Source organism: Ostrea edulis, chromosome 1, assembly GCF_947568905.1.
Source record: "Ostrea edulis chromosome 1, xbOstEdul1.1, whole genome shotgun sequence".
Classification (NCBI taxonomy): Eukaryota; Metazoa; Mollusca; class Bivalvia; order Ostreida; family Ostreidae; genus Ostrea; species Ostrea edulis.
In genome coordinates this window covers 101,646,209-101,669,678 of record NC_079164.1, presented here as the reverse complement: position 1 = coordinate 101,669,678, position 23,470 = coordinate 101,646,209, and the positions used below count along the sequence as shown (strand labels likewise).

General features: G+C 36.4%; 1 long non-coding RNA gene across 3 annotated transcripts in view; it reads right to left on the bottom strand.

The window, feature by feature from the left end:
- Positions 1-10,928: 10,928 nt before the first annotated feature.
- The window catches only part of LOC125669618 (uncharacterized), a 27,224-nt gene continuing 14,682 nt past the window's right edge, over positions 10,929-23,470 (bottom strand). For all 3 annotated transcript variants that reach the window (XR_007367974.2, XR_008796149.1, XR_008796152.1), the window contains 4 exons: positions 18,603-18,750; positions 17,585-17,698; positions 17,380-17,453; positions 10,929-14,074 (listed from right to left, as the gene is read on the bottom strand). This is a non-coding gene — a long non-coding RNA (uncharacterized LOC125669618). The remainder of the gene's footprint in view (positions 14,075-17,379; positions 17,454-17,584; positions 17,699-18,602; positions 18,751-23,470) is intronic.

The window sequence follows — 23,470 nt, the reverse complement described above, 5'->3', positions numbered from 1 at the left end:
CTTAACTTTCTGTAACAATGAGAACTACAAAACTGACTCAGTTAGAAGGGGTGTTGCAGAGAACTTCTAATATTCATGTATTGCATGTACTGTTGCTATTGAAAGAGAATTTATTAATATTTGTAATGACAGAGAAAAATTATTATGTTTATTCAGATCTGTGTTTCCATGTTCAACAGCAGAATCAACTACCGGGGTACATATTATGTATATAAAAGCTCTGACTGTAGTCATCTTAGTGGGGCAGTCTGTTGTGACCGTGACGTTTGACCTCGGAAACAAATAATTTACAAATGTCTTTCTTTAATGGTCAGTTTTGTATAAGATATGAAAAATTTCTGTTGAAAAATGTTCAAGATATTGAGTCACTATAAAAGTGATGACGAACAGACTCCATAATATGTAGGTGTCTTTTTTTTTTTTTTTTTTTTTTATAGATGGTTACCAATTAGTAGAATAGGACAGCTTAGTTATATCACAATGAAAATGCATTAAACTGGGATTGATGGTCTGTTATGAGCTTGACCTTTGACAGCATGACCCAAAGATATATACACCTGCCTTATTTTGATGGACAATTACCTTTGTGTAAAATATGACAACTTTTTATCTTGAAAACATTCCACCTTATCGTGTTACAATAAAAGCATGGTACAGCCAGAGATTGAAGGTTGGTTGTTACCTTCAACTTTGACCTCGTGATTCCAAATATATATATATATATATATATAAAGTCTCTGTTTTGGAAGTAAAATATAGAAAAACTCTAAACACTTTGTTGAAATATTTCGACCGTGTTACCGGTCTTCTTCAGTCCTGTTTATCTCTCATAGCAACGTCACGCACGACTACATACAACTTTGACGTTTATAATACTTACTAATACCAAATATATACCAAATATCTAATTGTATGCATAGTCATATTTTAGGATGTGTCCACGAGGTCGGGTGAGTATTGTTCATTTTATTATTAGACTCTTACCTTTCTCAAATGTTTTTCGCGCAATATCAACTTTGACGTTTATAATACTTACTGTGACGTCATAGTACTTTCGTGTATGTAGTCGTGCGTGACGTTGCTATGAGAGATAAACATGACAGAAGAAGACCGGTAACACGATCGAAATATTTCAACAAAGTATTTAGAGTTTATATATATATATATATATATATATATATATATATATATATATATCTTTAATGATCAACTGTCTTTGTATAAAAAGTTTTACGTAAAAAAACTATTCAAGATTTCATAGATTAATCAAAATCTAGAGGTATATTTCTTTAATATGAAAGGTCTATGTTGAAAACTTTTCAACTGATCATGTCAAAATAAAAAGTTGCTTTCAGTACTGTTTAGACCTTGACCTCATGACCCTAAAATATATGTGTCTTGCTACGTTTGTATAAAATGTGAAGGATTTACGTTGAAAGAAGTTAGAGACATCGTGTCACAACGAAAGTGACGGACAGACGTACAGACAGTGTGATTTCTGTAGGACTTCTGTGTTTTCAATGCATGGCCGTAATCAAAAGGTGTCTTTCTCTTTTGGTTAACTTCTTTTGTATTGAAATTGTTGCGGTGAAACTTGTTGGAGTTATTGTGTCACGGTAGATATATACAGGCAAAGTGATATGACCTCAAAATGTATTCATGATCCTTAGCTCAAAAGCACTAGCCAAGTGGACTGCACTCGTTTTTTGCTCAAAGCAGGCAAAACAGAACAAGTTTGAGAATAGAAAATGTCATTTATTTAGTAAATGACGAAAAGTATATACAGTACAGGGGGTCATTAAAACCAAGTAAAAATTAAGATCATATGCTGCAAATGACTAGATGACCCCCTGTTACATACATCCATAAAATTGACATTGAGAAAGAGAACATATATACACAAAATAAAAACATCCGATAGGGGGTCTAACAAGATGACCCCTATTGCATACACATATGTAAAAAGACTAGCATAAAGATATTGCCTGCCCACAAAAAAGGGTGGGTAGCAACAAGAAATCAAGGCCTATACAGTACCTCAAAATGTATTGATGCCTTCCTCTCATTCTGTAGTATTTCTGTACAAGATTTGAAAACATTACAATAAAAACTGCTCGAAATATCGATTCACAACTATTGACAGACAGAGGGACAGTGATTAATCCTATAAGGCTCCCGCATTTTATGCGCGGTCCTTATAACAATACGTATAAACTAATAAGGTATAGTCATGTTTTTTTTTTTTTTGGCGGGACACTAATTTGGCGGATTTGGGGCTAGAATTTATACCATTAATTTTAGTGGATAAAATTTGCCGAACTCGTTTTTATTTCTACAATTTTTATGTATACTGGTGTACTTAAATCTAGCGATGTTTATATTGGTGAATCTTTGAAATTTACCCCCCCCCCCCCCCCAGTCCGGCTCTACGATGTGAGTCTGTGTACAGTGGCAATAAGAAAAAACACAAAGGGCGGCAGGTGCTGAAAGTTATACACAAATGAAGTAACACATTTGGTTTTTAACTCTATGTAAAAAAAATCAATTAAACTTTTGAAGGAATACCGGGGTATTATATGGGTCCTGTAGTTAGTAATTTGGAATTGCCCAGTTACGGTCATGGCGAATTCTATTTTGGTGATTTACGGTTTGAATTCCTGATAAATTCAGCCCTGATGAAACGAGAGTGATTGAAAGTGAAGTTAGATTGTAAATCATTCACTGTCTCTTATTTCACTAATTAACATAATAGCCAAATGTATGTATGATTTAAACAGCAAAAAAAAAAACAAACAAAAAAAACAAACAAAAAACCCACCTTTAAAAAGAAAAGAAAGGAACTGCCAGTTTGGTATGGTATAGCTCTCAAATTTTCATTGAACTGCTATGATTTGTAATGGTAATGTGACAAGACTTCACTTTTCTCCCTTGCACTGTGAAGGTTTCGTTATCAGCACTGCAGGTTTAACTATCAGCACTGTGAAGGTTTAGTTATCAGCACTGCAGGTTTAACTATCAGCACTGTGAAGGTTTCGTTATCAGCACTGCAGGTTTAACTATCAGCACTGTGAAGGTTTCGTTATCAGCACTGCAGGTTTAACTATCAGCACTGTGAAGGTTTAGTTATCAGCACTGCAGGTTAAACTATCAGCGCTGTGACGGTGTAACTATCAGCACTGTGACGGTGTATATGTAACTATCAGCACTGTGAAGGTTTAACTATCAACACTGTGAAGGTTTACCTATCAACACTGTGACGGTGTAACTATCAGCACTGTGACGGTGTATATGTAACTATCAGCACTGTGAAGGTTTAACTATCAACACTGTGAAGGTTTACCTATCAACACTGTGACGATGTAACTATCAGCACTGTGACGGTGTATATGTAACTATCAGCACTGTGAAGGTTTAACTATCAACACTGTGAAGGTTTACCTATCAACACTGTGACGGTGTAACTATCAGCACTGTGACGGTGTATATGTAACTATCAACAGTGTGAAGGTTTAACTATCAGCGCTGTGACGGTGTAACTATCAGCACTGTGACGGTGTAACTATCAGCGCTGTGAAGGTTTAACTATCAGCACTGTGAAGGTGTAACTATCAGCAGTGTGAAGGTTTAACTATCAGCACTGTGACGGTGTAACTATCAGCAATGCAGGTTTAACTATCAGCACTGTGAAGGTTTAACTATCAGCGCTGTGACGGTGTAACTATCAGCGCTGTGAAGGTGTAACTATCAGCACTGTGACGATGTACATGTAACTATCAGCGCTGTGAAGGTTTAACTATCAGCACTGTGAAGGTTTAACTATCAGCAATGTAGGTTTAACTATCAGCACTGTGACGGTGTAACTATCATCGCTGTGACGGTGTAACTATCAGCGCTCTGACGGTGTACATGTAACTATCGGTATTGTGAAGGTTTAACTATCAGCACTGTGAAGGTGTAACTATCAGCGATGTGAAGGTTTAACTATCAGCGCTGTGACGGTGTACATGTAACTATCGGTATTGTGAAGGTTTAACTATCAGCACTGTGAAGGTTTAAACTATCAGCACTGTGAAGGTTTAACTATCAGCACTGTGAAGGTTTAACTATCAGCACTGTGAAGGTTTAACTATCAGCACTGTGAAGGTTTAACTATCAGCACTGTGAAGGTGTAACTATCATCACTGTGAAGGTTTAACTATCAGCACTGTGACGGTGTAACTATCAGCGCTGTGACGGTTTAACTATCAGCACTGTGACGGTGTAACTATCAGCACTGTGACGGTGTAACTATCATCACTGTGAAGGTTTAACTATCAGCACTGTGAAGGTTTAACTATCAGCACTGTGACGGTGTAACTATCAGCGCTGTGACGGTTTAACTATCAGCACTGTGACGGTGTAACTATCAGCGCTGTGACGGTTTAACTATCAGCACTGTGAAGGTGTAACTATCAGCAGTGTGAAGGTTTAACTATCAGCACTGTGACGGTGTAACTATCAGCAATGCAGGTTTAACTATCAGCACTGTGAAGGTTTAACTATCAGCGCTGTGACGGTGTAACTATCAGTGCTGTGACGGTGTAACTATCAGCGCTGTGAAGGTGTAACTATCAGCACTGTGACGATGTACATGTAACTATCAGCGCTGTGAAGGTTTAACTATCAGCACTGTGAAGGTTTAACTATCAGCACTGTGAAGGTTTAACTATCAGCGCTGTGACGGTGTAACTATCAGTGCTGTGACGGTGTAACTATCAGTGCTGTGACGGTGTAACTATCAGCACTGTGAAGGTTTAACTATCAGCACTGTGACGGTGTAACTATCATCACTGTGAAGGTTTAACTATCAGCACTGTGAAGGTTTAACTATCAGCACTGTGACGGTGTAACTATCATCACTGTGAAGGTTTAACTATCAGCACTGTGAAGGTTTAACTATCAGCACTGTGACGGTGTAACTATCATCACTGTGAAGGTTTAACTATCAGCACTGTGAAGGTTTAACTATCAGCACTGTGACGGTGTAACTATCAGCGCTGTGACGGTGTAACTATCAGCACTGTGACGGTGTAACTATCAGCACTGTGAAGGTTTAACTATAGCACTGTGACGGTGTAACTATCAGCACTGTGACGGTGTAACTATCAGCGCTGTGACGGTGTAACTATCAGCACTGTGAAGGTTTAACTATCAGCACTGTGACGGTGTAACTATCAGCGCTGTGACGGTGTAACTATCAGCACTGTGAAGGTTTAACTATCAGTGCTTTGACGGTGTACATGTAACTATCGGTATTGTGAAGGTTTAACTATCAACACTGTGAAGGTTTAACTATCAGTGCTGTGACGGTTTAACTATCAGCACTGTGACGGTGTACATGTAACTGTCGGTATTGTGAAGGTGTAACTATTGCCTCTTTAACTTGGAAACCAAAGGGAGAGCACTGACCCGTGAGATGTGATCAAGCAGTGCACGGTGATCATTTCGTGGCTTTAGTTACTCATGTTTGTTTTCAATGAAGGTACCCGTTATATTATTTGCATAGAATTACTTTATAACAATCACGACTAAGATGTTTTTATAATGTCACGAAAAAGCGAAAATTGGAAAACACACTGCATCACAAACATCACTAATGATAGGTTTGGTGATTTGAATTTTTAAAAAATATTTTTGTGCATAAATTGTCAATGAAACGTGTAAACTGAGTGATGTTTTATCTGAACCCCCCCGCATTGTCTATTATTTTAAATGAACATAAACTGCCATTCCTTTCAAACTACGCAATAATTCTTTTTGAAATTTATGTTTGATTTTATAAATTTCACCAATGTAGAGGTATGATTATGACACTCCGGTATTGAATGACGTAAATGTTGATACCGACACGGGGCAGTTCGTAATCAAATTCATAATATCATTAAACAATTTGTCTATTGTGAGTAGAAAAATTCTGTCAAGATGGTTGAATCTAATTGTTATATATTTTGAGTATGCTGGGACCTCCAGGTTTGACAGGGCGGTGCTCCTCAGTTACCTCAATCCATAGTGTGTTAGAACCTCCAGCTAACTCAGTGTCCGAATGCTTTGTCAGCAGATTTACGATAGTTAGGTTGTTTTAATTGCTAATGAATTCAGACCCTGATGAAATGAAATGAGAGTGATTGAGAGTAAAGACAGATTGTAAATCATTCACCGTCCCTTATGTCATAATATGTACAATCTAATGAAAAGATTCGATATAAAATTTATAGTATTTCCCTAGAAACGGAATGTTGATTACTTTGTAATCTTTGAAATCAACTCACTACTATTAATATTATTAGTAATTGACAGAGTTTGAAAATGCAGAATTGCTGAAATGCAGAATCTCTGAAATTTGTCATAAAATGGATTTATTTCTTTCAGTGGACTTGTCACACTATTGGTTTTTACTAGTGGCGGATCCAGAAATCTCAGAATGGAATGGGTGGGGAGCAAATGTCTGGATGTCTGGGGGCTGTCCCGAGGTCCGCAGTAGGTCCAGAACGAAGCGCCGTGGTGGGGTCTAGGCGGCGAAACCCCTAAACTACTGAGTTCTGACAACATAAGACGTATAATACATGTATATATTTTAGTGTTGTTGGGCATATTTCTAAGAAGTGTTTGTGAAACACGGACAACAAAGTGGGACCAAGCCAAAGATCAACGTTAAGGTCACCAGTTCAGAGAATTTGGTGTCAATTGAAACGTCTTACCACAAGAAATACACATACCAAATATGAAAGCTCTGTCTCTTTCATACCGCGGGGGGGGGGGGGGGGGGGGGGGGGGGGGGGGGGGGACCGCGGTCTAATATGTGATCCGCGTTGGCCGTACTGTATAGTGTAAAAGATATGACCAAGGTTAAAGTTTTTTCCACAGAGAGACAGACGGACAGGCCAAAGACTATATGCCCTGAATCTTCGATTTCGGGGGCATACAAAAATGGATCACATTTGGGTACGTGCGCCTTGCGCTGGATCTTCCACTGGTTATATAAATATATAAAAGCACATTTGTAGTATGCGGTCGTTCTTTTCAAGCGGTCGATTTGTGTGTTTATTTCAAATGTCCATTGTATTGCCGTGGACTTGTGTAATAAACAGCTTTATTTTTGCTGTATTTTGATTTTCACAGTACACCAAAAGCACAAAATGAAAACTATCATTTTATTATTTATAACTTTAGTATACCTCTAGCAGGGTTGTGGTACATGTACTTTTAAATGCAGAAAATTAGAAATCATTCTCACAAGGAATTTTTTGTTGTAGATAAAAATTAATATTTATCAATTAATCATATTCAATTAGTTTATCATTTTCAGAGTATAATGGAAGCTCAAATTATGTTAATCAGAATACATACAGTGGCCATTTACAGTCTCTGGATTTCAGACTGATTGAATTGCTAATGAATTGAAGCCCTGATTAAATGAGAGTGATTGAAAGTAAAGATAGATTATAAATCATGGGCTGTCTCTTATTTCACGTGTAGAAGTAAAAAAAAAACGACACTGTCAGTTCCTTTTCTTCCTGAGAACTTCCATTGATCGACAGATCTATATTTAGAGTTATCGTGTTCATCTTATTGTTAAGTGATCGTTGATTTATAAAAAGAATGTGACAGGAATAAACCCTTTCATTTGTAAAGATCAACTGAATCAAAATGTTGAACATTCTTTGAAAAAATGATGAAATAATTCGGTTTAAGTTCTACACGTATAAACGCGGGTTCCCTTCCAGCGCACAGACACACACACACACAGACACACACACTAACAGTGACAAGCATATTACTAAAGTAATCCATAATCTGACTCAAAGTTAAGTCACGTGAATATACGCAAACAATTGAAATAATACATATAGCTGATACGCTGCTATCTCAAACTGATGTAAATTGTTTAGATCAATCACTTTGTAATTTAAAAAAATATATTAAGAATGATGTGTGACTCACTAAAAAATATTCATCTTCATTATTACAAGACATTCGTCACTCCACACTAGAGCATGCGTGTTCATATTTGTTTTAAAAATGCTTATATACTGTGTGACGAATTCTAAAGGACATTGCTAAGACGTCAACTTTTTTCCTGCAACACAATTCAGAGCTGTAGTTGTGTGAGCAATAGATTGTGAATACTTTTCGTCAGTGTGACCCAGCCTCCCAGCGGTAGGGGACCCAAGGTTGATTGTTTGGCTGTTTTAAATCCCATCGAGAATTTTTCATTGATATTGAGACGTCATCAGCTGTAAGCGAAGTATCACCCCAGGCACTTAGTGTTCACGGCCGTAACGGTGAGGGTTCTAAAGGTCATATCCGAAAGACCCGCGATTCTCAAATGCCGAACGTTTGGCGAAGGAGCAATCATTAAATGTACCTAGATGTATACGCCTTGGGGCTCGAACTCACGATCTCCCGGTACTTCCCGGTTATGAAGCGAACGCTCTACCACTGAGCTACCACGATCGGTCAAAGACCCACGGAGTTAAATGACTATCAATAAATGGATGGGATCTTTCATGATACTGTAAACGGCCTTTCATTTGCGTAATTTCGTGAGACCAGTCATTCGTGAAAATTTAGTTCTCGGAAATAAAGTCTTTGATATAGAAGATCTAAGCAATAAATTATGTATTTCTACACGACACATAACTTTCGCGAATCTAATATGCGAAATAAATATGGAAAACATGACATGGTTCAAATATCTCACGAGTACAGAAAGTCATTGTTCGTAACTGCACATGTACCGTAAGAGAGATTAATGCATATGTACATCTCGGAAATCTTCAGTCTCAAAATATGTCATAGTTTTTGTGTACTACATTCAGTTGATATATCATGGCTCATTAGTTTTAATTATCAAAATATGTGGATAAATGAAATATGGAAATTCACGTTCACCGAAATGAAATAAAAACGTACAAAAGTGGAGTACAAACAAATAATTGTACCCTACTGACTGTATTTTTTTTTAAAAGCATGACTTGAAGTGCCAATACGTTTTAGTCACCCTTGCCTATATTGAATAGTTATTTGTGCTCTCTAGAATATTCATGGTCTGCTCCACGTGTTCAAAGTATTCACACAGAATACTGCATATCCTAATGTAATGGAGATTATATTTCCAACTGCTTTGTGTGGGTTTTTTTAATCAAAGGTAAAACTGCGTGTGAAATCAACAAGCCATGATCATGTATAAAAACTGTAAAATGACTATGTTTGTGCAAGCTATATGTAGTAAAAATATTGTTTTTCTATCCTTTTACCCATCCCCTTAAAATGAATAAATAAATGTATCCAGTTAGATATAAACGTGGAATTAAATCAATGCAAGATTTCAATATGAATTTTCCCTGTAGAACTGTAAATTAAAATATGCCCGTTACTAAAATACTAGTAGATATAAATCTTTCTTTTAAACAATAATCCTTTTAAGCTTATCTCAACGTAAGAAAAGTATACACATTCATTTAAACCAGTCAATTCATAAGAAAGGAACCAGGACCGAGTTATCAATTTTGAACAGCATGATAAATTGTACATGCATGTGTAGTATGTCTGTACAGAAAAGTACCATACCGATACCGTGTCTTATTCCGTGTCTGACAGAGATTTGTACCGATACCGTGTCTTATTCCGTGTCTGACAGAGATTTGTACTGATGATCGTGTCTTATTCCGTGTCTGACAGAGATTTGTACTGATGATCGTGTCTTATTCCGTGTCTGACAGAGATTTGTACTGATGATCGTGTCTTATTCCGTGTCTGACAGAGATTTGTACTGATGATCGTGTCTTATTCCGTGTCTGACAGAGATTTGTACTGATGACCGTGTCTTATTCCGTGTCTGACAGAGATTTGTACTGATGATCGTGTCTTATTCCGTGTCTGACAGAGATTTGTACTGATGATCGTGTCTTATTCCGTGTCTGACAGAGATTTGTACTGATGATCGTGTCTTATTCCGTGTCTGACAGAGATTTGTACTGATGATCGTGTCTTATTCCGTGTCTGACAGAGATTTGTACTGATGATCGTGTCTTATTCCGTGTCTGACAGAGATTTGTACTGATGATCGTGTCTTATTCCGTGTCTGACAGAGATTTGTACTGATGATCGTGTCTTATTCCGTGTCTGACAGAGATTTGTACTGATGATCGTGTCTTATTCCGTGTCTGACAGAGATTTGTACTGATGATTGTGTCTTATTCCGTGTCTGACAGAGATTTGTACTGATGATCGTGTCTTATTCCGTGTCTGACAGAGATTTGTACTGATGATCGTGTCTTATTCCGTGTCTGACAGAGATTTGTACTGATGATCGTGTCTTATTCCGTGTCTTATTCCGTGTCTGACAGAGATTTGTACCGATACCGTGTCTTATTCCGTGTCTGACAGAGATTTGAACTGATGATTCACACCCGTGAGATGATACATAACTCACAAAAAAACTTTCATTACTTGGAAATCCATTTTTAAAATTTTTATTTCGTTATTTTGTGTGTGTGTGTGTGTGTGAATGGTGTTGACGTTTTACATTCATATAAACTTACATCTCCGATGTTTCTGCCTTTGGCGTCTTTACGAATTGTAATGATTTTCATTTCCTCATGAATGTATTGCAGTTGTAAACAATGTGCGTATGAATACAGATAAATATAGTGCATCTACGTTAACGACTGGGACTTCCGATAGAAAGAAAAGTAGAATGAAGATATAAGAAACAAACTTCTAAAGCGCTTTAAACATAAAGTATGCCGGGGTTAAATTCATACCCTCATGTATTTTCAAAAATGAAAATTTATTTCTTCGGTGAAGTTATTTTGGTATCGATCTAGCAACTCGCATGCAGAAACGCAGTCATAGTCATCGTTCATATAAAAGAACAAGTGTAAATGATGTCACGTTTGATTCACTTTTGCCTTACGTCAACAGACAATTAGGTCTACATCATATTCGTACAAAACTTTACTCTGTTCCATTGAGAGTTTTACATACGTTATTTGAAGAAGCTACAGCTAGTCTATACTTGGATTTTCAACATCCGAATACAGACTGAACTCTATGATTATGGATGTTGCATATCACAGGTTCTTAAACCAGCACGGGTCATGGATGATATTCCTTCCAAATCATGGCGCCAGTTCCTTAAGCTCAAATTTACAAACAAAGGAATAGATGCCGTCAACATAAGTAACATTCTTCGTCATAAAAGAGTTCAGTCGTGTATTCCAACTTATTTCAAGTTCAAGTCTACACCCTGTATTTCCTACAGCTATACTTCTACTATTGCATCCAATTTTTAAAAAAATTTATAAACAAACTTTGCAGTGCCTAGATATAGACCATCTTATACGTAATCCACCAACATGTTCTTGTTCTTCTTTCAACTATAGTCCAGCTGGACATGTCATTACTGGTGATGTTGATATAGTTGAAAATGAGGACCTCAAATAACTTATTCTAAAAGGTCCTAAATACAGAGAACCTCGGTCTTTTAATTGGCGACAGAACTTCATCTCTATTATGAATTCTGTCGAAGATTATGCCAGATGAAGGCCTAAATATGAAAAAGAAGAACTTGATGCATTGTCAGAATGGGTTAAAAGCATAAGAGGGATATTAAAATCCCGCATTAGACACATGAAAACAAAAGTACGTGCCATCTATCCTTCTGTGTTTAGTAAACCAGAAGTGATAAAAGAATTAGATAGGTTACATGAGGAATATGTTTTGGTTTCAGCTGACAAAGCCAGTAACAACATTGTCTTTGTTTGTATGGCTCATTATTGCAATTTTATTTTAAACGAACTTGGCATTAATTCCACTTTTGGTAATCGTACTTATACTCCAACATGAATTTCTTCGAAACCATGCTTCAGTTTTAAACACATTTAATATCCCAGTCAATGGGTCGAATGAATATGAGTTACCTACCTATACTGGATTCCTAAACTACATAAAACCCCTTACAAACAAAGATACATTGCTGGATCCAGTATGTGCTCTACCAAGCCCCTATCTTTGCTCCTCACGAAAATATTAACAGCTGTGAAGGAGAAACTTCAAACTTACTGTGCGACTACATATGCCAGAAGTGGTGTTAATCAAATGTGGATTCTAAAAAATTCTAAAGAACTTTTAGTAAACTTGAAATCGCAAAACTTTTCCCAAATCAATAACATTAAAACCTATGACTTTTCAACACTACACACAACCATTCCTCACGATAAATTAAAGACTAGACTTTTTGACATCATAGACAGTTGCTTCTTCAACAAAAATGGAAAAAGGAAACATTCATTCGAGGTAAGCTACGGACAAACAAGTTGATGGTACAGGGATTTCAACAGTCTCGATTGAAGTCTGCATTTCGCAAATTCTATGGTCGTTATAACGATCTAGTTCGTCAATACAACCTCGCATTGGGTCAAATGCTGTCTGACGTGTTTCATACCAATTGTTAAGCCGTTCTTGGCACATTGATTTTGACTGCGGATAACTCCGTTTACCTGATCAGGATATAGGGCTCACGGCGGGTGTGACCGGTCAACAGGGAATGCTTACTCCTCCTAGGCACCTGATCCCACCTCTGGTGTGTCCAGGGGTCCGTGTTTGCCCAACTATCTATTTTGTATTGCTTGTAGGAGTTATGAGATTGATCACTGTTCGTTATCTTCACCTTGCATTCATATCTAGTGATCAGTCATCCAAAAACTTACTTGTTAAACACCACTCTGATTCCACGCACAAGTACTCTGAAGTTCAAATAAAACAATATGTTAGAGTTTCTCATTGACAATATCTTCGTGGTCTTTGGTGATCAGATCTTCCAACAGTCTGTTGGAATTTCCATGGACACGAATTGTGCTCCTTAATTAGCTGACCTGTTTTTATATTCATATGAAGCAGAATTTATTCAAAAACTTCTACGTGAGAAGAAAAAATCTCTTGCTGTGGCCTTCAATTGACATTAAAATATATCGACGACGTTTTGTCTATTAACAATAATAACTTTCATTGATATGTTGATTTGATATATCCCTGTGAGCTCGAAATAAACGACACCACAGAGTCGTCCACTTCTGCTTCATACTTAGATATTTTATTGAAAGTAGACATTAACAGCAAACTGACAACTCAACTGTATGACAAACGGTATTATTTCAGCTTCTCCATTGTCAACTTCCCACATTTATGTAGCAATATTCCATTATCACCTGCATATGGTGTTTATATCTCTCAACTGATTCGATATGCAAGAGCTTGTTCTGCGTATAGTCAGTTTTTAAATCGAAGCATGCTACTGACAACATCTTTTTATCTCAACAAGGAGCCGTAAAAAGAACCAGGGTTGAACGAAGTTACTGACAAACAAGTTGATGGAAATGGGGTTTCAACAGTCTCGATTGAAGTCAGCATTTCGCAAATTATATGGTCGTTATTACGATCTAGTTCGTCAATACAACCTATCATTGGGTCAAATGCTGTCTGACGTGTTTCATACCGATTGTTAAGCCGTTCTTCACACTGATTTTTACTACGAATAACTCTGTTTACCTGATCGGGATATAGGGCTCACGGCGGGTGTGACCGGTCGACAGGGGGTGCTTACTCCTCCTAGGCACCTGATCCCACCTCTGGTGTGTCCAGGAGTCTGTGTTTGCCCAAATATCGATTTTGTATTGCTTGTAGGAGTTATGAGATTGATCACTGTTCGCTATCTTCACCTTTCATGCAAGTAGAATAATTTATGAGGACAATGTTGAGAGAGTTCCACAATGAATTTGTATTTTATATCTTCTGTTATTCTAGCTGTCTCAATCTGCATATCATCTTAAAGACCGAACAGCTGACCTTAACGAGATTTGCATATTAGAAAAAAATTGAAATATCAGCTTTTGATCTGTACTCTAAGAAATGTCACTGGCATTTTCCTTATTCAGCTGACTGTATTAGTATAAATGTTACATCAGGATAGAAATTCCATGGACGACATCCAACATTCACCTGTTTGCTATTCGTCCCCTGAACATGTCGATAACTGAAATATGAGCATAGATATCGACGTGAACAAATGAAAACAATGTCAATTTCAAAAGAAATACCAGTGAAAAGATTTGGTGAATGTAAATATCATACATAATATTACACAAAAATGATTTCGTTCTGTGTTGGAGGGTGTGTGTGTGTGTGTCTAACAGTGACCAAAACGTTGGGTTGTATCATAGTCCTGTGTGTTTTTTCAAATATGTCTCAACACATCAAGGAGAAGGTTCTTATTATACAATAATGTTCAATATGATTTTTGTTTTACATCGGGAAAGGAACCCAAGGCTTGTACTAACATCTACTTACGAATCAAGGAATATCGTTTTTGGGGACGACAACCGTCACATTTTGAGACCAATAGTTTTATTAATAATCTGTAATACTGTATTACATTCAGAGACCAATAGTTTTATCAATCATCTGTAATACTGTATTACATTCAGACACCAATAGTTTTATCAATCATCTGTAATACTGTATTACATTCAGAGACCAATAGTTTTATCAATCATCTGTAATACTGTATTACATTCAGAGACCAATATTTTTATTAATCATCTATCATACTGTATAACATTCAGAGACCAATAGTTTCATTAATCATCTGTAATACTGTATTACATTCAGACACCAATAGTTTTATTAATCATCTGTAATACTGTATTACATCCAGAGACCAATATTTTTATTAATCATCTATAATACTGTATTACATCCAGAGACCAATAGTTTTATTAATCATCTATCATACTGTATTACATTCAGAGACCAATAGTTTTATCAATTAACTGTAATTAATGTTTTTGTTATTTGTCCGTTGAAATTTTGTAAAGAATGTGTCAAAAAAAGTTTAGTAAACGTGATACAATGTTTATTCATTGAAAATAAGGCTCATTATTCATACGGTGGTGTTGCTGGTGGTAGTGTGCGTGTGTTTGTGTGTGAAAATTATATTCTTGAATCTTAATCAAAATAAGAAAATAAATCATAGTTGAAATTATGAATTATTAACGTAATTGTAAAGTTAACGTAATCAACATTTACTCTTCATAGATTGTCTCGGGTTTGTGGGTCATCAGGTTTGTTGGTTGAACATATGGGGTAAGTGGTAGATGGGGTAAGTGGTAGATGGGGTAAGTGGTAGGGCACTTGTCAGTTCTGAATGGTTACATTAATCATTTCCTGTGATATTTCAATTTTGGGACTTTATGATCATTGCAATGCAGGTCAGTTAATTTTAATCACAATGAATGGCATGTGATCATTAATTGCTGCGTAGTGTGCTTTTAAAGGTGAAGACAACGAACAGTGATCAATCTCGTAATTTCTATAAAGAATACAAAATTAAAAGTGGGGCAAACACGGACCCTTGTACACACCAGTATATTGGAAATATTACTTCTTACATAAAGTTATACCTGATGTGTTGATTGGTCAAGTACTGGTCTGGTACCACATATTGGGTAAGGATATATGATTAGTTGTATGCACGTGTGTATAGTGTATATATGATTAGTTGTATGCACGTGTGTATAGTGTATATATGATTAGTTGTATACACGTGTGTATAGTGTATATATGATTAGTTGTATACACGTGTGTATAGTGAATATATGATTAGTTGTATGCACGTGTGTATAGTGTATATATGATTAGTTGTATGCACTGTGTATAGTGTATATATGATTAGTTGTATACACGTGTGTATAGTGTATATATGATTAGTTGTATACACGTGTGTATAGTGAATATATGATTAGTTGTATGCACGTGTGTATAGTGTATATATGATTAGTTGTATACACGTGTGTATAGTGTATATATGATTAGTTGTATACACGTGTGTATAGTGTATATATGATTAGTTGTATGCACGTGTGCATAGTGTATATATGATTAGTTGTATACACGTGTGTATAGTGTATATATGATTAGTTGTATACACGTGTGTATAGTGTATATATGATTAATTGTATACACGTGTGTATAGTCTACGTGCATATTGTCGTCACATCATGATCTGTATGTATTTAATATCAAATATCAATTTTATGTTTGATTAATAAGTAATACTGACTGGCAATTTACAGTTTAATCTACTAGTATTCAACTGTGTATAGTAAAAGTAATTTCTTTTTACCTTTCTAAAGCACTAAGATAATTTCTGTGATATACATATAAGTGAAATTATTTGTCTTTGCTTCATGTTACTATGTCTAATTTCTGTGTGTTGAATGTGAATATGTATGTTTGTTTCAGACTATATTTACAGTGCTGTCAATAATAATTATATAATAAAGTCATTGTGTTATTCATTGGTACAAGAAATCCGGTAACAAACTAACGCCCACATTAGGACCGGGTATATATGTACTCCCTGGCAGATGTGGGCGATTGCCCCCCTCCCCGAACTTCGCCTCACAGGCGCTGGCACTACGATAGACCCCCCCCCCCTCTCTCTCTCTGGCGGATGACAAGGTGGTACAGTATTAGATACATGTCCTTCTAGCAGGTTAACCCTTTAGCTCGATCTGTAGAGCCATGGACTGTCGCTTCTATTGTCTGTGACTCTGTTACAATGCACGCGGCTGTGCTGATATGCTAACAAGTAAACAAGAGGACATCTTCATAAGTTCAGAAGAGCCATATATCAAAGCGGATTTGTTTACGTTGTCAAGTTTGTTTACATTTTTTAAAATTTGATTTCTACAAAAATATGGATTGTTCGTGACAGTCAACAGAATTTTTTTAGTTCCAGAATTAGCATGTCATTTGTTTTGAAATATATTTACATATTGAAACACGCGGTCACTGCTGAAACGGACAACGCCCGTGATATTAACAATAATAAATATAGAACGCGCTGACGTGTATGAAATATGGCATCATTTAGACCGACTCTTTGGCGTACGCAGACACGAACAATGAACTTGTCAGATTTTGAATTTTAATTATATCGTATTGTCAAAACTAAGGGTGAATTTTGTTAAGTGGGCCAGCGTTCAAGCTCGATGGCAACTGTTGAATCCAAAGATTTTATGTACTTTATTGGATTTCTTAAATGTACTCTACAAATGCGCATGCTCACTTCCTGTTCAATACGATGTTTGTCGTCACGAGAGGTAGAATTTCTCCCCAACAATAATTGGTACAGCCATTTCGAACTACTTTTTATATAAATGGGAAAATTGTATTTTTGAATGCATATTTTCATTTCCATGATTTAAAAAACCCCATCAATCTGACTATTTATCAAATTGATAAGATATCAGCACCCAAGTAAAAGAGATCACCAACCTTGTCAATAAGACATTTTTTAAAGATTCACTTTACTGACAGCTGATAATGTTTGTCATATCGTTCTTGGCGACCTACAAAACACTTGTAGTTAAATCACATAAAAATTTCATCAAAGTTGAATTTACTTTTATTAACATATTTCCAAATTAAACTATTTGCATTTTAAAGAATGCCTAAATCCTAAAAAGGTAATTTCATTCACCTGGAGGACGCTGTTGAGTTGCGTCTGTACGCTAAAGTGACGTCATTTCTCGTTAGCGCTCCCTTTTGTATTGAATTTTTACAGTTTAACGCCGAGTCCCACCATTAAAAAGCACTTAAAGAAAACCAAATTGTTAATTAATTACTGAGATAGTAATTAGATACATATTTTTGAATTGCTGTAACTGTCAGGTGCTCTACACCTCCTTACACTTGGCACATTACAAAAAAATGATGAACGGCACCGCAGTTAGAGGTGAAGTTATCTGATTAACGGAAACATTTTTTCCCCCCAGGAATTTGCTTACAACAAATGCAATTTATTTTCGTAAAAAGAAGTCATAGAGTTTTTCTTTCTTGTCTGTCCCCCTCCCCCTTCTTACCATGTACCTACAATAGTTTATGCTTCGTTGAAATAAAAATAGCTAGCTGAAAAGTGATAGTTGATAATGTAACTTATCTGTCAAAAAAGTTCTCAAAGTTCCAGTTTTGAAAGAACCTGCCGACTAAAGGATAGACAACGACAATGCATGAAAACAGACCCGTGCATTTAATCATACATGAAAACAGACCCGTGCATTTAATCGGCGGGCGTCGATATTTTAATTACATCTACAGACAATGCATGAAAATAGACCCGTGCATTTAATCGGCGGGCGTCGATATTTTAATTACATCTACAGAAATTTACTCTTGAAAAAAAAAATCCCAAACCAGGATTTTTATTAGAATAGCATTTACGAATGCCTTGTAGTAATTTGACATTCCGCTGTAAATCACCAGGTAACGACAGTTTTACAACCATCTTAACATATTCAGAAATAGTATGATTATCAAATGCGCGGAACTATGACTAGGGTGGGGAAAAAAATTCGTCAAATAAAACATATTTTGATAGCAAAGCAAATTACAAAAAGAATATTTTCAAATAGAAGACTTTAATAAAATTCCCAAAACAATACGCTAAATTGAATGAATTATTCGAAAACAATAAACACTACCTGGAATAAATGACTTACCTTGCTCCATCAATATTGGAAATGACGTCACAATAGCGCTCCAGTCTTGACCTTGGTTGCGGTGTCGCCCTTTACTGTTCAGTTTCGTGACAATATGAGAGGTATTACAGAAAAATGGTCACCGTCTCCAACTGGAATAAATTCCGCCCTTTGAGAAAGGAACAAACAATTGTGAGTTCTGAAGTTCTAAATGTAAATTGCAAATTTAGATACATGTACTTCTTTTGAAATTAAAATGAAAAAAAGAGTATTTTCTGTGTATAATTTCATACAGGAATATAAGCTTTTTTTCTTCAAATTATCGACGAAAGTGAAAACATGAAGATTAAGAACAGTGGTCAATCTCATAAATACCATAAAGAATACAAAATTAAGAGTAGGACACACACAGACCGCTAATAATTCTAGAGATGGATTCAGGTGCGTAGGAGTAGTAAGCATCCCCTGTTGACGGATCACACCTGCCGTGAGCCGTATACATGTATACGGATTACTCTGTAATCGGTAGTCAGTAGAATAGGTCCTCAGTACCCCTTGCTTGTTGCAAGAAGCGACTAAATGGGGTTTTCGTTTGGATGAGACCACAAAAAACCGAGGTCCCACAGCAGGAGTGGCACGATAAAGACCCCTCCCTGCTCAAAGGTCATAAGCGCCCAGCCCTTCACCGGCAATGGTGACGTGTCCATGTGAGTGAAAAATTCTCGAGAGGGACGTTAAACAACATACAATCAATCAATCGAAGTCAATATATAAAGAACGACTTAACAACATGACAACTTAATCAAGGAGTCGATAAATATATAATAAAAATGTTAGGTATATATATTTCATGGGTTATATATATATATAGGCGAAAGATCAATCACGGCATAGGTTTGGCGCGGCCATGGCACGGGCGGGGTTAGAACTCACGACCTCTCGGACACGAAGCGAACGTTCTACTACTGAGTTACCTCAACCGGTCACAAATGTTAAGTAAACAGCAGATTTTGAGAGCAAAGTGTAATTGGAAAGGGATGCAAATAGAAATACAAATTGAAGCAGTAGAACAATGAAGACTTATGTCAGACACCATTCACAGTGGCGAATCCAGAGAGGAGGTACGGAGTTTGTAACACTTCCCCATGGGTTGATTTTTTTTTTCAATTTCGGAGTCTTTGATGCTTTTATTTGGGCGCAAAAGATACAAACTTAGGTTGCACCCCCTCCCTTTTCGAAAAATTTTCTATATTTGCCACCGCAACTGATTTAACCCATTCAAATCTCTAACCTTTACATCTTTCATGCTTGAACTATCTCTCTTGAATAATTACTGTTGTTAAACAAGACCAGATATGGACCATCATCGCCATGTCTGAGACGTAGGAGGGGATTGTTGTCCGACGACCCGTTCTCAATTACAAACCAGGTATAACTGAATTTAGATAGTCCATAGTCCACGAAGCTAACTCTTTTATGCAGAGCTTTTGTAAGCCCCCGAAATTCTGTAGGAAAACTTTGAGACAATTTTCATGAAAACAGAAGACATATTCTGAGATGGTTACTTTTGAAAAGAAAACTTTTTTAAAAGATTTTTTTTTTTACAAAAATAAAAAGCTCTTGTCGTTTTTGGAGCATGGAATTCTGCGGTGGTTAAGGTTTGTTAAGGAATTCGCCCTCTAAGGACATGGTGAATAAGATATTGAAAAATATTATTCACAACAAATATTTAAATTATTCCGATAGAAATTCGTCAGCCAACACAGGGCATTGTATAACAAATGATGAATATTTTTTGGTTCATAAATTTTCTTTTTTAAAACCTGAAAACCTCAGGAATGCCAGAACCACACCAACTATATCCGCAACTTCTTCTGTAAAAAAAAAAAAACAAAAACAAAAAAACACCCTAAAACAGTTTGGTTCTGTAAGGTCTCAACTGTAAGTCATCCTGAAATTGTCGCAAAGGAAAAGGCGTGTGATTTTCGTGAAAGAACAAAGATATTGTCTAAAGATTCTCGTTTTTGTTTTGCTCGCGTAAACAAGGACTAAATAATATAGTATTTTTTTTTTAACATTTTGAATATAAATAAAAAGAAAAAGTTCTTGAAACTAATGCAGATGATGTCAACTTCAATAACTCAGAAAAATTACGTCCAGAGGAAATAAGTCAGAAAATACAATTGTACATGTACTTTTATTTCCGTGTCTTTACATATACATGTGGAAATGAAGCCTCAGTTTCGGACGTTAGCTTTAGGAGAACCTCGTGTGATTTTATAGAAGCCGAGATAGCAGGAATCTACTCCCGCTGATTGCTGACAAAATTTTAAGAGCCCCAAATTTCCAGGGGACTTATAAATTAAGCGATCAAGATTTCCAAGGGACTCATATCTGGAGTGTCCCGGATTTCCAGGGCACTCATATCCAAAATGGACCGTAGTTCCCCGAGGCCTATATCCAAAATGGACCGAAAACTAGCTTGGCCCAGATTCCCTTGGGACCAACTGTATATCCGAAATGCGCTATCTAGAGGTCTCTTTATAGAGTGGTCCAGATGTCCAAGTGGTCCTGAAGCCCCTGCCCAATTACATGATAAAACCCTTCTACTTTGTAAGTACTCTCATTAGAGTATAACACTTCGTATTCTGCATATATAGGTTACAAACAGGTAACGATAAATAATCTATATTCCTAAAATCCATTTCCATGGTAACTTCAGTTTTCACCACATGTTGAGGAGGACTCAGCAGTATTTAGGAAAACTTTCACTTCAAATGTCAAGGAGAGGTAACCGCGGAGAAATTTAAATAGGATTCGAATTTTTTTTTGTGAAAATGAGTTCCCAGATTCCTGAATAAAGGTAACATTTTATTATGTTGGTTAATGAATTTTAGACACGTTTCAGATTTCCGTGATGTACTATTTAATATATATAACAGATTGATGAATTTATATTTTTTTTTTATGAAATTTCCCGATGTTGTTGATTTTACATATGGTTTGCATAATAATAAACTAATCTTATGATTACCCAGAATTCAAAATAGTTTTTGTTTGTTGGAGCGGGAAAACGGGCACGTGGTATGGAGAGAAATAAAACTACTTCAGATGTGCCTTGTATTCGCTACTCACATTTCTAAATTGAAAAAAGATAATAATCAGATTTTGGTATGTTCATTAAAAGCATTATCAAGTCTACTAAATTTTTGTATGACTTTTGGATAACATTTTGTGGAGACACTGTTAACTATGCATCAGAAATCAACCCTGTCATAAAATATACAAGAGTCGCCCACAGCTTCTCCTTAAAGAGTTTCTTCTGACAAACACCTGTTAATGAAATAATTAACGAATACTTTTATATCATTTACACATTGAAATCAGTTGATTGTTCACTAAACAAACCGCAATATTAGTAATTAGCCTATAAGAGGCAATGATAGTAAACAGGAAATCGCACAAAAATTATAAGTGAAAAATCCGTATATGGTCTTAGATTTTCCCCTCCAGGATATCTTATCTTGCCGAAGACCTTGGAAAGGACAGACGATGAAACCTTGCGACGTAATTCAGTTTGTTTTTTAAGGCATGTGAATAACGTTGTTTATTGTTTTGCATATTAAACCATTTCTTGTTAGTTTACATACATTCTCTTTCATGTTAATACATGCGTTTCTCCTTGAGATATATGTCACGGAGGATTCTCCTAATGACCCATAGAAGACGCGGTACATGAATAAAACAATGAAAAGTCCACTAAATGTTCAGAAGGAATATTTGCGGTGATTAATGAGTAAAGCAGTTAATTCACTTGTAGTAACGACTAACCTAGGAGGTGGTGAATGAACGAATTTCGACTGATTCACTTTTTTTTTTTTAATTTCAACATTTTCATTATTCACTTATCATACACACATCGACATAATGTATACGGAGAAAAAGACGACCATGATATAAAACTGATTAGTTATCAAAGCAACAATTTTCTCTGGGGTTCAGCATCTCATGATGTATGTCTTATCTACTGGACACTAGGACATTGATCCACATTGTGTTTCTATTTTAGGATCTAATCTATCATATCTCTTGCGGCATAAATTCTTCAATGCAGAAAGCCTCTTGCGTATTTCTATCTTTTGGGGTGCGAAGTCATGGTCTGGAAGGCTCTTGTGTATTTCTATGTTTTGGGGTGCAAAGTCATGGTCAGGAAGGCTTTTGTGTATTTCTATCTTTTGGGATGCGAAGTCATGATCAGGAAGGCTCTTGTGTATTTCTATCTTTTGGGATGCGAAGTCATGATCAGGAAGGCTCTTGTGTATTTCTATCTTTTGGGATGCGAAGTCATGATCAGGAAGGCTCTTGTGTATTTCTATCTTTTGGGACGCGAAGTCATGATCAGGAAGGCTCTTGTGTATTTCTATCTTTTGGGACGCGAAGTCATGATCAGGAAGGCTCTTGTGTATTTCTATCTTTTGGGGTGTGAAGGGTCAGGAAGGCCCTTGTGTATTTCTATCTTTTGGGTTGTGAAGGGTAAGGAAGGCCCTTGTGTATTTCTATCTTTTGGGGTGCGAAATCATGGTCAGGAAGGCTCTTGTGTATTTCTATCTTTTGGGGTGCCAAGTCATGGTCAGGAAGTCCCTTGTGTATTTCTATCTTTTGGGTGTGAAGGGTCAGGAAGGCCCTTGTGTATTTCTATCTTTTGGGATGTGAACTTCATGTTTGTAACATATCACCTCACTTCTGCCATCCAATGTATTTATACTGTACTGATAATGAAATTAGTGACATTAGATCAGACGAAGAACTTTACTCCGACAAAGTCTTTCTGTAGTTGGATATGGGACTTGCATATGACCTAGAAATCCTTACAGTACTTTTGAAATAAT